The sequence below is a fragment of the Colossoma macropomum genome, unplaced genomic scaffold, assembly GCF_904425465.1.
Source record: "Colossoma macropomum unplaced genomic scaffold, Colossoma_macropomum, whole genome shotgun sequence".
Lineage (NCBI taxonomy): Eukaryota > Metazoa > Chordata > Actinopteri > Characiformes > Serrasalmidae > Colossoma > Colossoma macropomum.
Window position 1 is genome coordinate 29467837 of NW_023494789.1, and position 13500 is coordinate 29481336.

The following is a 13500-nucleotide window of genomic DNA, read 5'->3' on the forward strand; positions in this document are numbered from 1 at the left end:
AGAATGGGAAAACATCTCACTTTTAAAACTACATTTTTAAACTACCTCAGTTCCCAAACACTTACAGAGTGTTGTTAAAAGATGAGGTGATGAAACACAGTGGTAAACATGCCCCCGTCCCAACTTTTTTGGAATGTGTTGTGGGCAAATTCAAAATGGGCATATATTTTTCAAAAAACAATAAAATTTCTCAGTTTCAACATTGGATATGTTGTCTTTGTAGTATTTTCCTTTAAAAAATGGTTTACATGATTTGCATATCATTGCATTCTATTTTTATTTACATTCTGCACAGCGTCCCAACTTTTTTGGAAATGGGGTTGTATACGCATGTTATACTTACTACACTTATACATTACAAAACGCAATCGTTCAGATTTTTTTTTGTTGAAAGTAGAATCTAATGTGTATTTCGGAGTGACAGTATGTGATGTTCTATGAATTAGGGGATAATATTGTTTTTAGTAATTTTAATGGATTTTACTCTCCCGTCTACTGAACATTAAGCACATTAAAAAAAGACTCAAAGAATCTGAAAAATAAACATATCTTTTTAAATCAATGTATGCATAAAAGCTGAGCATTTCTTGTGTTTCATAAATTATATTTCTGAAACACAGAAGCGTTATTTCTGTCTACAACACTGGGTTAGCGTATAAAGTCTATGTAAAATGTGATCTGGCTTATGTAATGGCTTTCTGGCTTGTTTTCCACCAGTGACCTTGACTGTTTCAACCATTTCTTCCTTGTAGATATAGTCATTTAAATCAGTGTATATGACGTGTTAAAAAGTCCTTTGTTTTTTAGCATGATATAAAAATTATTATGAAAATGATTTAATATTGTAGGATCCATTCCTGCAGAATCCAGGTAGTTCCAAGACTTCAAAAACTTTTACATGAAACTGTACATACAGTACCGCAACCCTAGCTGGACTAAGCGGTTAACGACGATGATGATGATGTACATACAGTAAACACAGGAAAAGTTAAATGCAAGTGTCTTGTTATGTTGCTGATATCCAATTCCAGCGCAGGACGTGGTGGGTTTTCATGAGCGGCTGATGATTGGCGGCAATCGCATGCTCCCTCTCCTGACCGGAGATCTGTGTGTTTATCAGAGTGTCCTTGTGTTGAGCTGCTTCTTTGCTTCCGGGGCCGAGATATCGATCTTAATGCACACCTGTACTTTGGTGCTAAAAATCTTGATCCTGCCGCTGTAGCTGGTGGAGCATCTAGGTCTGTACCGATTCTAGAAGCGAGTGTTTCTGGCCCTCATGTAGTACCTTAGCTTCTCATACAACAGAAAGATGAAAAGGAAGAAGTGCAAACTGCTGCACTTCTCCCTGTGCGGAGGGCCTCTGCACCTGCTGGAAGTGGGCTGTGGCAGTGGGGCCAACTTTCCAGCACTACCCAAGTGGCTGCAAGATCACCTACACCAACACTAACCTTTATTTCAGGGATTACCTGCAGAAAAGCATGGACAAAAATGACCACCTGGTGTACGAGAACTTCGTAGTGGCTCCTGGGGAGAACCTGAGGGTCTTGGAAGAAACTCTATGAACGTGGTGGTCTGCACACTCATTCTGTGCTAGGTTAAAAACACTCCCAAGGTTATCCAGGAGGCCAAAAGAGTCCTGAGATTGGCAAGCAGGTTACTATCATCTGCTAAATCCCTCTCAAACCAGTTAAATACCTTTTTAGACCTATGTACTGCACTATGTAGGAAGAAGGGAGCCCTTTGAGATTCTGCCTGAAACAGTTCACGGCAGTGTTGCATCACCTCACCGGAAAAATGGGCACTGATTCGCTGAACAAATTTATTGGGTTCTGCTGGAGAAAAGCGTTGGCCTTTGACCGTGGGTGGGGGGGGGGTTATACCTTTACATTATACAGTTATATATTTAATATACGCATACATTTTCAGTTACCATTTTACCTGCATCAGGTGACCTACATGTGTCTTCTGAATTTCATATGAAATGTTGATAAGGGTAAAATACCGGCAAATCTGAAAAAAATATTATTTAATAATAATAATTTTAATTAATGTTATTTTTTTATATATATATTTTTTTTTTATATTTTATAACATCCTACATATACAACTCTGACACGAAGGTATTTTAAAAACATAGACCTGGCCTGTGCTTGTAACAGAATGGAAAATAACTATGGTGAACTTTTTTCTTTGCTTCACCCTTTATTATTTTAATTTCTTCGAAGTGTTTACTCACTTTTTCTTCTGGTGACACGGAGGCAAACAGTGAAGCTTAATTTATGTCAAATAAAACAAATGCACAGCTCAATACTGTAAACGGTAATTACTCTAGAAAGAAAGAACAAAACTGTGAATGTCACATTAACTTGACTGTCCCAGGCCATTTTGTCTGTGGCCGCTTTGCTTGATGCCTTTTGTCAAAGAGCTGTTTTGGCTGATGTCCATTTTTATGACTGCTGTGACAGGACATGTTTTCCCAAGACCAAAAACTGTTTTGTCTGATGTCTGAAATTTGTCACTGTGGTATGAGGATGTCTTAAAACGCATGACATAAAATAAGTAACTTTCTGAACAGGCATGATATCTGCTTGCCACAATGGCATACACGCCCCCGCCCCCACTTTTCCTGAGGGAAATGTGATCGTCAGAACTGTGTTTTTTGGGTGTAAATAATTAACACATCCAAGCATGTTTCCATGTAATCAGTACTAAGTCCATATTAACCCATTCATGTCTAACAACTAAATTTAGTATGATAAGAAAAAAATTGGGGCTTCCCAAAACAGCATTACAGACTTTGAATACTCCATGGTAATTCCAAATAAGCACCAGAATACTCATGCTCAAAATCACGCTTAAAGAATTTCATTTTGTAATTAACCATAATTTTAAGTATGTTCATAACTGCACTTCAACATATATCCAAAAGGTGGCAACATTCACGAATGTAGCCTTCAACACAGCTCTTATGTGTTTGTTTCATCACGTACATGCTATACAAATATTTGTATAGTGTTACGTGTCATGTATCTAGACGCTAAGAGTATAAAGAATTGGAATTATTATGTATTACCATCACGGTTTAAGCTTTAGTTTGTTTTATTTATTTGTTTTTTAATTTATCTAGTTATTTTATTGGGCTACTTTGTGCCTTTAAAAAGTCAAAGCTTTCAAATACTAAACAGAGAAGCCAATGTAACAAATGGATACTTGTGTATTCAAATTACTAGGGCCAGTCCTATAAAAAATCCCACAGAATTTGTTCAGTTTGGTTTAAAGTGATGAAATTTTGTGTAGCCACACCTTGAATTAACATCTAGGGTCAGTTTCCTGGACAGGCATGAAGCCTACTCCTGTACTACAGTTTCCTTGCAACGAAGAATTTCCTTCAGAATGCTGTGTAGTCAAAGACTAGGCTTAACCTGAGAACCAGAACCCTAGAGTCAGTTTTATTATTATTGTCTTGGAAAGAATGGGTAAAAAAGTTGATGAAAAAATGTCTTTGTGGTTCATTAGCTCAATATCACACTTAAAACTAGAGAAATTTAACCTCTGAAGGACACTTTAACATTATCTGACACTTTACCATCACATACTTAACTCATAAGCAAAGTTGAGATCTAATTTTATTTTTGATGACCAAATCATTTAGACAAATCATTCATATATGGGGTGGAAATTTTTTTTCAAGAATATTTACCATTCCACAATATTTTGTAGTGGAAGCAGAACTTGGAAGCAAAACCGTTTGAAAACTGAACAGAGAGAAAGCCATGATTCACAATGAATGAACTTCAACACCACTGGAGACTTTACTATCATATACAGCACTCATGAACAAAGCTGGGTTCTAATTTAATTTCTTCATACAAAGCATGGAAAAATATTTTAAAGGAATACTTACACTTCCACAAGATTTTTCAGTGGAAACAGAACTAGGGAGTAACCTGGGCTGAAACCTGAACAGAGAGAAAGACATGACGCATATATTTACACTAAAAAAAAAACATCTAAAAATACTTTATCATCAAATACAGTACTCAAACAAAGCTATAATCTGATTTTATTTGTGAAGTCCGAATTATTTTCAGTCATTTCTACACGGAGTGAAATAATCTTTAAAGGAACAATTACAGTTCAATGAGATTTTGTGGTTAAAGCAGAAGTTGGAAGAAACATGGGTTGAAAACTGAACATAGAGAAAGACATGATTCACAGTGAACACACTTGAACATCATAAGAGACTTTATGATTATATATTGCTTTCAGTCACCAAATTGAGCTGTAGTTTAATTTGCCAAGTGCAAATTATTTACACAAATCATTCAAGTCTGCTACAGATTCATAATGAGCGCACTGAAACACCAGAAAACATTAATATAATACACAGTAGTAATGAAAACATGACTTTAATTTCACGCATGGTGTAGAAAAATATTTAAAAGAACACTTCCAGTTCCAGAAACTGAAATCCACGTGTGATGAAAAAAATCAGAAAGTCATGATACACAGAAGACTTTACTATTATAGTTACATAGTACTCAAAACTGGGCTTTAATTCTAATTTCATTTCATTTGCCCAAATTATTCACATATCATTCATACATGATGTGGAAAAATATGTACTGGGATACTCACATTTCCATAAGATTTTGCACTGGAAGCTTAACAGAAGGAAACACATTCACAATTAATATAATTTAACAAAATGAGACGTTACCATCATATAACAATTACAGAAAACAAACCATCTGATTTGCACAAGCCATTACTTTCATTATGATATAATATGGCTAAAACCCCCTTACCAGCTAACGTTAGCTAACCTAATTTTACTTCATGTTACTGGGCTAAAACGTCAACTAGGTTAATGTTTAATGCAGTTTATTTTAAGATGAGATAAATGTGAGATTAAATTATGGATACAGAGTACTTTTGTGCGTATATCTTAATGTTTACTTTTACCTCAAATCCCAATGAACGTAGCTAACCTGGCTAGCTACCTAGCTAGCGTTAGCCGACTTAGCTTACAGTGCTAAGGTTAACGTTAGCTAGCGGTAGTTTACACGATAACTTGAGGGCAGGAAAAAGCTTCGGTTACCGTGCTTGACGCTGGTTAGCATGGTTACATAAATTATCTTACCCTGCTAAAATGAACAGGGTCAGCTCACGCTAGGTTAGCAAGCGTTAACTAGCTAACGTTAACAGTTCGCAAGTTTACCTAAGTAGTTTTAACGATAGGTTAGAGTTCTATCAAACAAACAAATCAAACACACGGGTGAATTATTTTCTGACTGTATTCAGAGTTCACCTTTGCCAAAAAAACAATGTTTCTCTTCTTATTCAACGTTATTTCTAAAGAGATGACGGTCTTCTTACCTCAGTTTTCAAAAGTGACGGTTGGAGAAACTCGCGCTTTACTGATACCCGCCGAATGGGAGCCTCACTCGGCCCAGACCAGCAGACTTCAGAAACAGTACTGGAACTGGACCGATGTTCTGCTTGCCGGAACACCTTCAACCACACTCGGATCATATAGCTCGCACCGAATCCGAATGAATGTCGAGTCCCTGAGTCTAAAACGGAGCTGGTTATTGACTTGATCTCACTTGATCTGTCGCTGTAGTGAAACAATTAAAGTTATAGTCTAAACGGCAGATTTTTCCAGCTGCGTTATTTTTCGTGTCCCAAACCACATAATAGCACGCCAAATAGTATACAAAAAAATAGCGCATATAACATTAGAAGTGCACTCATTAGTGTAGTACGTGAAGTACAGAAGTGCGTGGTTTGGGACGCAGCGTTAGCCAATGGCCGATTATAGCTTCGCTGGGCTGCATGTTAGCTGCTCAGTAAACATCTCCAAGTGAAAGTTTGAGGTATTAGATAATTAAGAATTTATCTTAATTATGGGTAAATTAATGCGTTTATTGAGCTAAATCCTTGCTTTTATTGAGGTAAGTTGATGGCTTCATATTTACCAACTTTCGAAATTCCTTCTACGTTTAAGGCGCCTCAGTGTAACTGCAGCACCATTTAAGGTGGAATGGAAAATTCAAACGTGAAGCTGGCAGTAGGCGCGAATACGCTGACCTGAGCTTGATATATATGCACGAGTTTATTATTTAAGAGCTTTGGTAGCCACTTTTATTAGTTTTTATAAAATATCAGCCACTGAAATTTCCCATATCTGGAGACTGCATCTAAAGCATCTACATATCCTTTCATCTTTTTCGTGGTCATTCTGGTGTATTTGAATTGGTTTTTATCCACCTGCAGGGTTGTAGCTGCAGTAAAGGGTGATGATACATGCTATAGATGCTATATATAAGCTATGACAGGCAAGTCAGAGTTACAACTTGCCCACCAACATGGCGACGCGGTCTTCTTAATGATGTAATCGACTTTCGTAGATGGCTTCAGACGGTACTTCCACAGAAGTATTGTGGAAGCCCTACCAAGAAACATTTACTATGCACAACTGGACTGCATCACTTAAACATGATATTTTACAGCAGCTCTGACATTAGGCTATAGTAGGGGCTACATTGGGCCAGAACATGCCTTTGGTTTATGTGAAAAGCAAGCAGTTTTAATCACATTTCCATCACGTAGTATAATACACAGTCTTATCCACAAAGGGTTAGTGTGGCTACAGGTTTTCATTCCAGCCAAGCAGGAGCACACAAGATCAACAGTTTGAAGACTGAAACCATCAAATTAAACACAGATAGGTGAGCTCTTCCTTGGTTAGAATGCAGACCAGCCCAGCCCTCATGTTCTACATTGGTCCCACATTGTTGGCACCCATTAAAGATCTCCCCTACCTCTAGATCCCAGTTTAACCCCTGGCAAGCCTATAAGAGGGACTTTTGCCACATCTCTGTTTGAACAAACAATACACTATGCCAATATGGTAAGTGAATGAATAAAATATTGTTTCATTAAGATGTTATTTTTTAAAAATTAAATAAGATGTTAAGTTGTATCCACTAGTCTGCTGCATTTTATAATGTTTTAACTAACGATTCATTAAAATGCAGTTGACAAATGTAGTGATTTGACTGCCAGTTGCTTAAAGACTGTACAGAAGAATCACTTCATAATTCATATGTACATAGTATGATGAACCCTGAACTGATATCTGTTTGTTTTATGCACTACCTATTAAAAATCACCATTTTATGAAGATGATGACAGTAAATTTGACTTCTAATACAAACTAAGTGTAGTATTTGCGCACTCCTGTGTTTAAACGTGTTTTGGTGAAAGGCTTAACCGCAGTCCTATGAGGGACAAGGATGTGTGTCTAAAATAAGGCTCTGCCTATGGACTAAAACTGTGTTTCCGTAGTGACATGAAAATGTGCGACAGCATTTTTGGAATAACGTTATTTTTATTTAAAATTTAAACTCATGATAAATCTTCTTCTAAAAACTTCACTTAAAAGAAATAAAAAAGTCTTATTTTCACAAGTTGGAATTTAGGGGTTTGGGACAGCCACTTCCCAACAGAAAGTACCCTATACATGATTTTTTTTTACATAATTAGCCTATTACTAACTCAATTTATTCCTTAGGTTTAAAGGCATCTAAGCTGTGGGAGCACAGTTTGAACAATTTCGGTAGAATGGTCCACATAAATCACATGTATGACAAAAAGGTTTGGTGTTCTTTTGGTGTTGCAGACTTGATGTAGGTTTTGGCAAAACATAGCCGGGCTTGGATGTTTTCTTTGTTAGAAAAGGCTCCCGTCTTGTCACCCTACCCCACAGCCCAGACATATAAAGAATACGGGACATTGTTGTCACATGCACTACACAACCAGTACTTGCCAGAAATTCCTGCAGCTCCTTTAATGTTGCTGTAGGCCTCTTGGCAGCATCCCCCACACCAATTTTCTTCTTGTCTTTTCATCAATTTTTGAGGGATGTTCAGTTCTTGGTAATGTCACTGTTGTGCCAAATTTAATCCACTTCTTGATGACCGTCTGCATTGTGTTCCTTGGTATATCTAATGCCTTGGACATTTTTTGTTCTCCTGACTGATACCTTCCAACAATCAGATCCCTTTGATGTGTTGTAAGATCTTTACAGACCATGGCTTTTCCTGTAAAATGCAACTAAGAAATTGTCAGGAAAATCCTACTAGAACAGCTGAATCACTTTAAATGATGGCAGCTGTGTACTGACTACTATTTAACATAGTAAATGTGATTGGCTAATTCTGAACATAACCACATCCCCAATTATAAGGGGTGTTTACACTTATGCAACCACATTATTTTAGTTTTGTTATTTTCATTTTCCCCCTCTAATACAGTTTCCCCCCTCTATACAGTCCATAGTCAGTAGTTCATTCACTGGAGGGACAGGCACCACCCCATTGGTTCTGCATAGTAGTCATGCAATTACTTTGTATTTTTGTACTGTACACTACTCTTATTGTTTATTGTTTTAGTATATTTTATTCTATTACTTGTTTCTACTTTCTTTTTATATGTCTGTTTATAGTGTACGGCAATACTTTGCTCCTGTTCTTTTTGCTCTTATTATGCTTTTTACTGTGCTTTTACTGCTGCAATAGAAGAATTTCCCCCTGGGATTAATAAAGTGATCTATCTATCTATAAATGATTTCAGTTTGTTTTTCAATGGAATTGTACAGATTATGGGTCACATTGAATGTGGAAATAAATCTGAAATGAATCATCTTGGTCTGATTCATCTTGGTCTGACAAAAACCTGGCATTTTAACAGATGTGTGGATTTTTAAATCCACTGTATTAATGCAACTTTTAAATAATGTAAAAGTGAAACACTAAGTTACGAAGTTAAATTGCAGTGAAAGACGATGATCCTTTGCTGCTACAGAAAAGTGCTTTTGGCACTGTTTTGCAGGACAGCTGACAATAATGTATGTTTTGAAGTATTACTGCAATATTATTTACAATAATATAACAAAAGCTATACAATAAGGTGTTTGATACAGTATAATCTGCCTGCACTGCAGATGTTTTCCCAGAATTAAACATAGGATGCTGCAAAGAAACTGTAAGATACATTTAAAATGTCATATTGGCTTGAACACATTACATTATTGTATAAATTACAGAAATTCTTTACCCTACGATGTGTGAGGGTCTATTAGGTGAGCAGGGCCAGTAGAGTCTCAATTACTTTACATTTTAAATTCCATGCCATCAAATAAACTGTGCTCTGTTGGTGGTTTGATCATGAGCTAAAATCTATGAATCTATGAGTTACACATTGTACACATAAACAGTTATTTGTGGCGATATTGCTAAACACATTCCATGAGTGTTCACCTTGGTGGACTGAAATGCCAATCCTGTATGTACTAACAGTGACTTTTATTTCTTACTTTTCTCCAGACAGCATTGCCTCCACTACCCACCACCAAAATCACACAGTGTCTCCACAAGTGCAGCAGTGAACTGGAAAGTGTAATTATTGTAGTTGACCAGTGACACAATATTTTTGTTGCTATGGCTCTGTGCCCCAGATTTGAAGTTGAACTTTGGATATGAAATGAAACAGTGACTATGAGGTTAAAGTACAGCATTACAGCTTTAATTTGACGGTATGTGCTTGCATATGAATCAGGAATTACAGTCATTTTATACAGTCTACCAACTTTAGGTTTAAGATAAAAAGAAAGTGCACCTCTGATCAAAAATGAACAGCAATGATAGGAACTGCATCCAGTTATTTTCTGGTATTAGAAATACATAAATGCATGATGCTCTGTGTCTGACTGAATGACACTTTGTCTTCATAGAATTTCTATGTTATTTCACAAGACCTTAAAAAAGCACAGAATTCTTGAGTGAAAGGATTGTTCTGCCTTTTGATACATAATTATTTATTAACACAAACACATTTTTGTGCCATTTACAGATCAAAAAACTGTAACTGTGGAAAAGTCAGAGACCACCTTCCATTCATTTAATTTCCAATCAAAAATAGGCATATATGTATGTATGCATGTATACAGAAAACTACACAGAAACCACAACTAAATATAATTTAATGTTTTATAGTATTTTTTGTGTGTCCACCATTTTCCTTTATTACAGCTTAAATTCTTTTTAACTTGCTTTCAGTTTATTAAAAAATGTGCAGAGATACTTTTCCACACCTCCAAGGTTCAGTCTTAGAAGTTGGTTGCATTTCCTGCTTCTCACAATCCCAGTTATCTCCAACATGTTCAATGGTGTTGAGGTCTGGTCTCTGTGGTGGTCAGTCCATTTTTCTGAGAACACCAGCAGCTTCTTTGTTTGATTCGCAAATGGTGGTCTCTGACTTTTGCAAAGTACTGTGTGCTGTGCAAATATGTGGCAAGTGCAAACGATTGGGATTTTAAAAAATCTTGCTTAAAGAAAAGTAATAATTTGCAATGTAATATAAATATTATTTTGCAATATAATACTTTTATTTTTAAAACCCTCAAAATCTAAGGACTCATTGACAGGTCCAGAACTATGTATCTTACATGCTTATTTCACAGTAGTTACTGATTAATATATAGCAGCTGCAAAATTGTGAATTACACAGTCACACTGACTATGCAAGGATCCTAGGTACACAGTAGAAGGCAAGGCAGAAGTAAAAGAATGGAAATAAAAAAAATGATTCAAAACAAAACAAAACAAATTTCAAAGAGAAAATGATTGAACCAAAAATCAAATTAGAAATTAAAATACGATAACTAAAAATCAAATTAAAAATAAAAAATTAAATTATTCTTATGTTCTCTGTCAACTGGTTCCATTTAAACATGTTTAAATGTTTAGTCTTTACCCTAAGCAGGACTAACTGAATAGTTTCTAATGATCTGAGTTCATATGAGATAAATATGGTGGTCCTACACCATTAGGCGATTTATAGACCAGTAACAGTATCTTAGAGTCTATTCTAAGATACACTGGTAGCCGGTGTAAGGTTTTAAGAATGGGGTGATGTGTTTCCATCTTTTACTCCTAGTTAGAATTTTGGCAGCTGCATTTTAAATCATCTGAAGCTGTTTGTCTTTTTTGGGAGTCCATTTAGGAGACCATTACACTAATCAATCCTGCTACAAATAAAGGTGTGGATGAGTTTCTCCAGGTCTGGTTTAGTCAGAAAATCTCTGATCTTGTTGATGTTCTTAAGGTGAGAAAAACTGATTTAGTAACTGCTTTGACATGACAGCTAAAATTATTATCTGAGTCCATTAGTACACTGAGATACTAGTTATTTAGATTTTAAGGCTCTTGAATCCTGATAGGCAGATAGTCTGTCCCCAAATAAAATAATCTCTGTTTTATTTTTATTCAACTACAGAAAGTTTTGTCCCATCCAGTTAGTGATGTGCTCAAGGCACTTACAAATTAAGTCAAGAGGACCATAGTTGTTTGGGGAGAGGGCCAAGTAGATCTGAGTATCATTTGCATAGCTGTGGTAAGATGGTCTTGTAGTAATTGGCCAAGAGGCAGCATGTATAAATTAAATAAGAGTGGCCCAAGAATTGAACCCTAGAGGTCACTACAGGTCACTGGCACTGTTTCAGAAACGTAATTTTCAGTTTCCTCAAAGTAGTCCCTTCCTTGCAGGTATGAACTGAACCATTTTAGGACAGTTACAGAGAGCCCAACCCAGTTCTCAAGTCTAATTATGAGACTTTTATGGTCAGTGTTATCAAAGTTTTTCCAGAGTCTGTATTTAAATCAATGTCATTAATAAGTTGAGACACATCTCAGTAGTATAATTAGGCCAAAAGCCTGACTGAAATTTGTCTACACAGCTATTTAAGGACAGAAAGCCAGTAAGTTGCTTGAATCGGTCATTTGGAATCAGTCTGTAATTATTCAATAGTGCTTCTAGATTTTTCATTTTCAAAATAGGCTTCATAACTACAGTTTTTAATTTGTTAGGAAAAATGCCTGACATTAGTGAGGTGTTTACCATCTGAAGTATGTCTGCTACTACTCAGTGAAGCATGTCCTTTAAAAAGTTGGTTGGCAACATGTCAAGACTACAAGTGGAGGATTTGGGATGACTCAGTATATCGATTAAAATTTAAGTATTGATCGATTAAAATTTAAGCACTAAACTGGGACATTTCAACCATGATATCTTTATGTGGTGATGGAGAGGACATGGGCTCTTTGGTGGATACAGATGTATTAATGGCTTGCCTGATATTATGGATTTTAGTTTTAAAAAAGTATGCAAACTTATTACATCCAAATAGTAGATAAAGAGAACCAAATTAAACAAATGAGACAAAAATATTAGACTTGTTCATTTATTTATTGAGGAAAGTGATCCAATATTATATATCTATGAGTGGCAAAAGTATGTGAACCTTTATAATGAACAGATCATTTGATGTTGAAATTAATCAGGTGTTTTAAATCAATGGGATGGCAAACAGGTGTGAGTGACCACCCTGTATTATTTAAAGAACAGGGATCTATCACAGTCTGATCTTCACAACACATGTTTGTGGAAGTGTATCATGGCATAAACAAAGGAGATTTCTGAGGACCTCAGAGGAACAGTTGTTTATGCTCATCAGGCTGGAAAAGGTTACAAAACCATCTCTAAAGGACTTCACCAATCCACAGTCAGATTGTGTACAAATGGAGGAGTTTCAAGACCACTGTTACGCTACCCAGGAGTGGTCGACCAACAAAGATCACACCAAGAGCAAGTCGTGTAATGGTCCATGAGGTCACAAACCCAGGGTAACTTTTAAGCAACTAAAAGCCTGTCTTATAGTGGCTAATGTTTATGTTCATGAGTCCACCATCAGGAGAACACTGAACAACAATGGTGTGCATGGCAGGGTTGCAAGGAGAAAGCTGCTGCTTTCCAAAAAGAACATTGCTGCCCGTCTGCAGTTGCTAAAGATCACTTGGACAAGCCAGAGGGGCAGATAAGACCAAAAGACATCTTTTTGGTTTAAATGAGAAGCATTATGTTAGGAGAAAGGAAAACACTGCATTCCAGCATAAAAACCTTATCCCATCTGTGAAACATGGTGGTGGTAGTATCATGGTTTGGGCCTGTTTTGCTGCATCTGGGCCAGGACGGCTTACCATTATTGATGAAACAATGAACTTTGATTTATACCAGCAAATTCTAAAGGAAAATGTCAGGACATCTGCCCGTGAGCTGAAACTCAAGAGAACGTGGGTCATGCAGCAAGACAACAACCCTAACCACACAAGTCATTCTACCAAAGAATGGTTAAAGAAGAATAAAGTTCATGTTTTGGAATGGTGAAGTCAAAGTCCTGACCTTAATCCTATAGAAATGTTGTGGAAGGACCTGAAGCAAGCAGTTCATGGGAGGAAACCCACCAACATAACAGAGTTGAAGCTGTTTTGTACGGAGGAATTGGCTGAAGTTCCACCAAGCCAATGTGCAGGACTAATCAACAGTTACTGGTTTATTGCTGCACAAGGGGGTCACACCAGATACTGAAAGCAAAGG

The 13500-nt window shown here is 36.5% G+C and overlaps 1 pseudogene; it reads left to right on the forward strand.

Annotated features, from left to right (window-relative positions):
* Positions 1–1063: 1063 nt before the first annotated feature.
* Positions 1064–12734, forward strand: LOC118807627 (annotated as a pseudogene).
* The last annotated feature ends 766 nt before the right edge of the window (positions 12735–13500 follow it).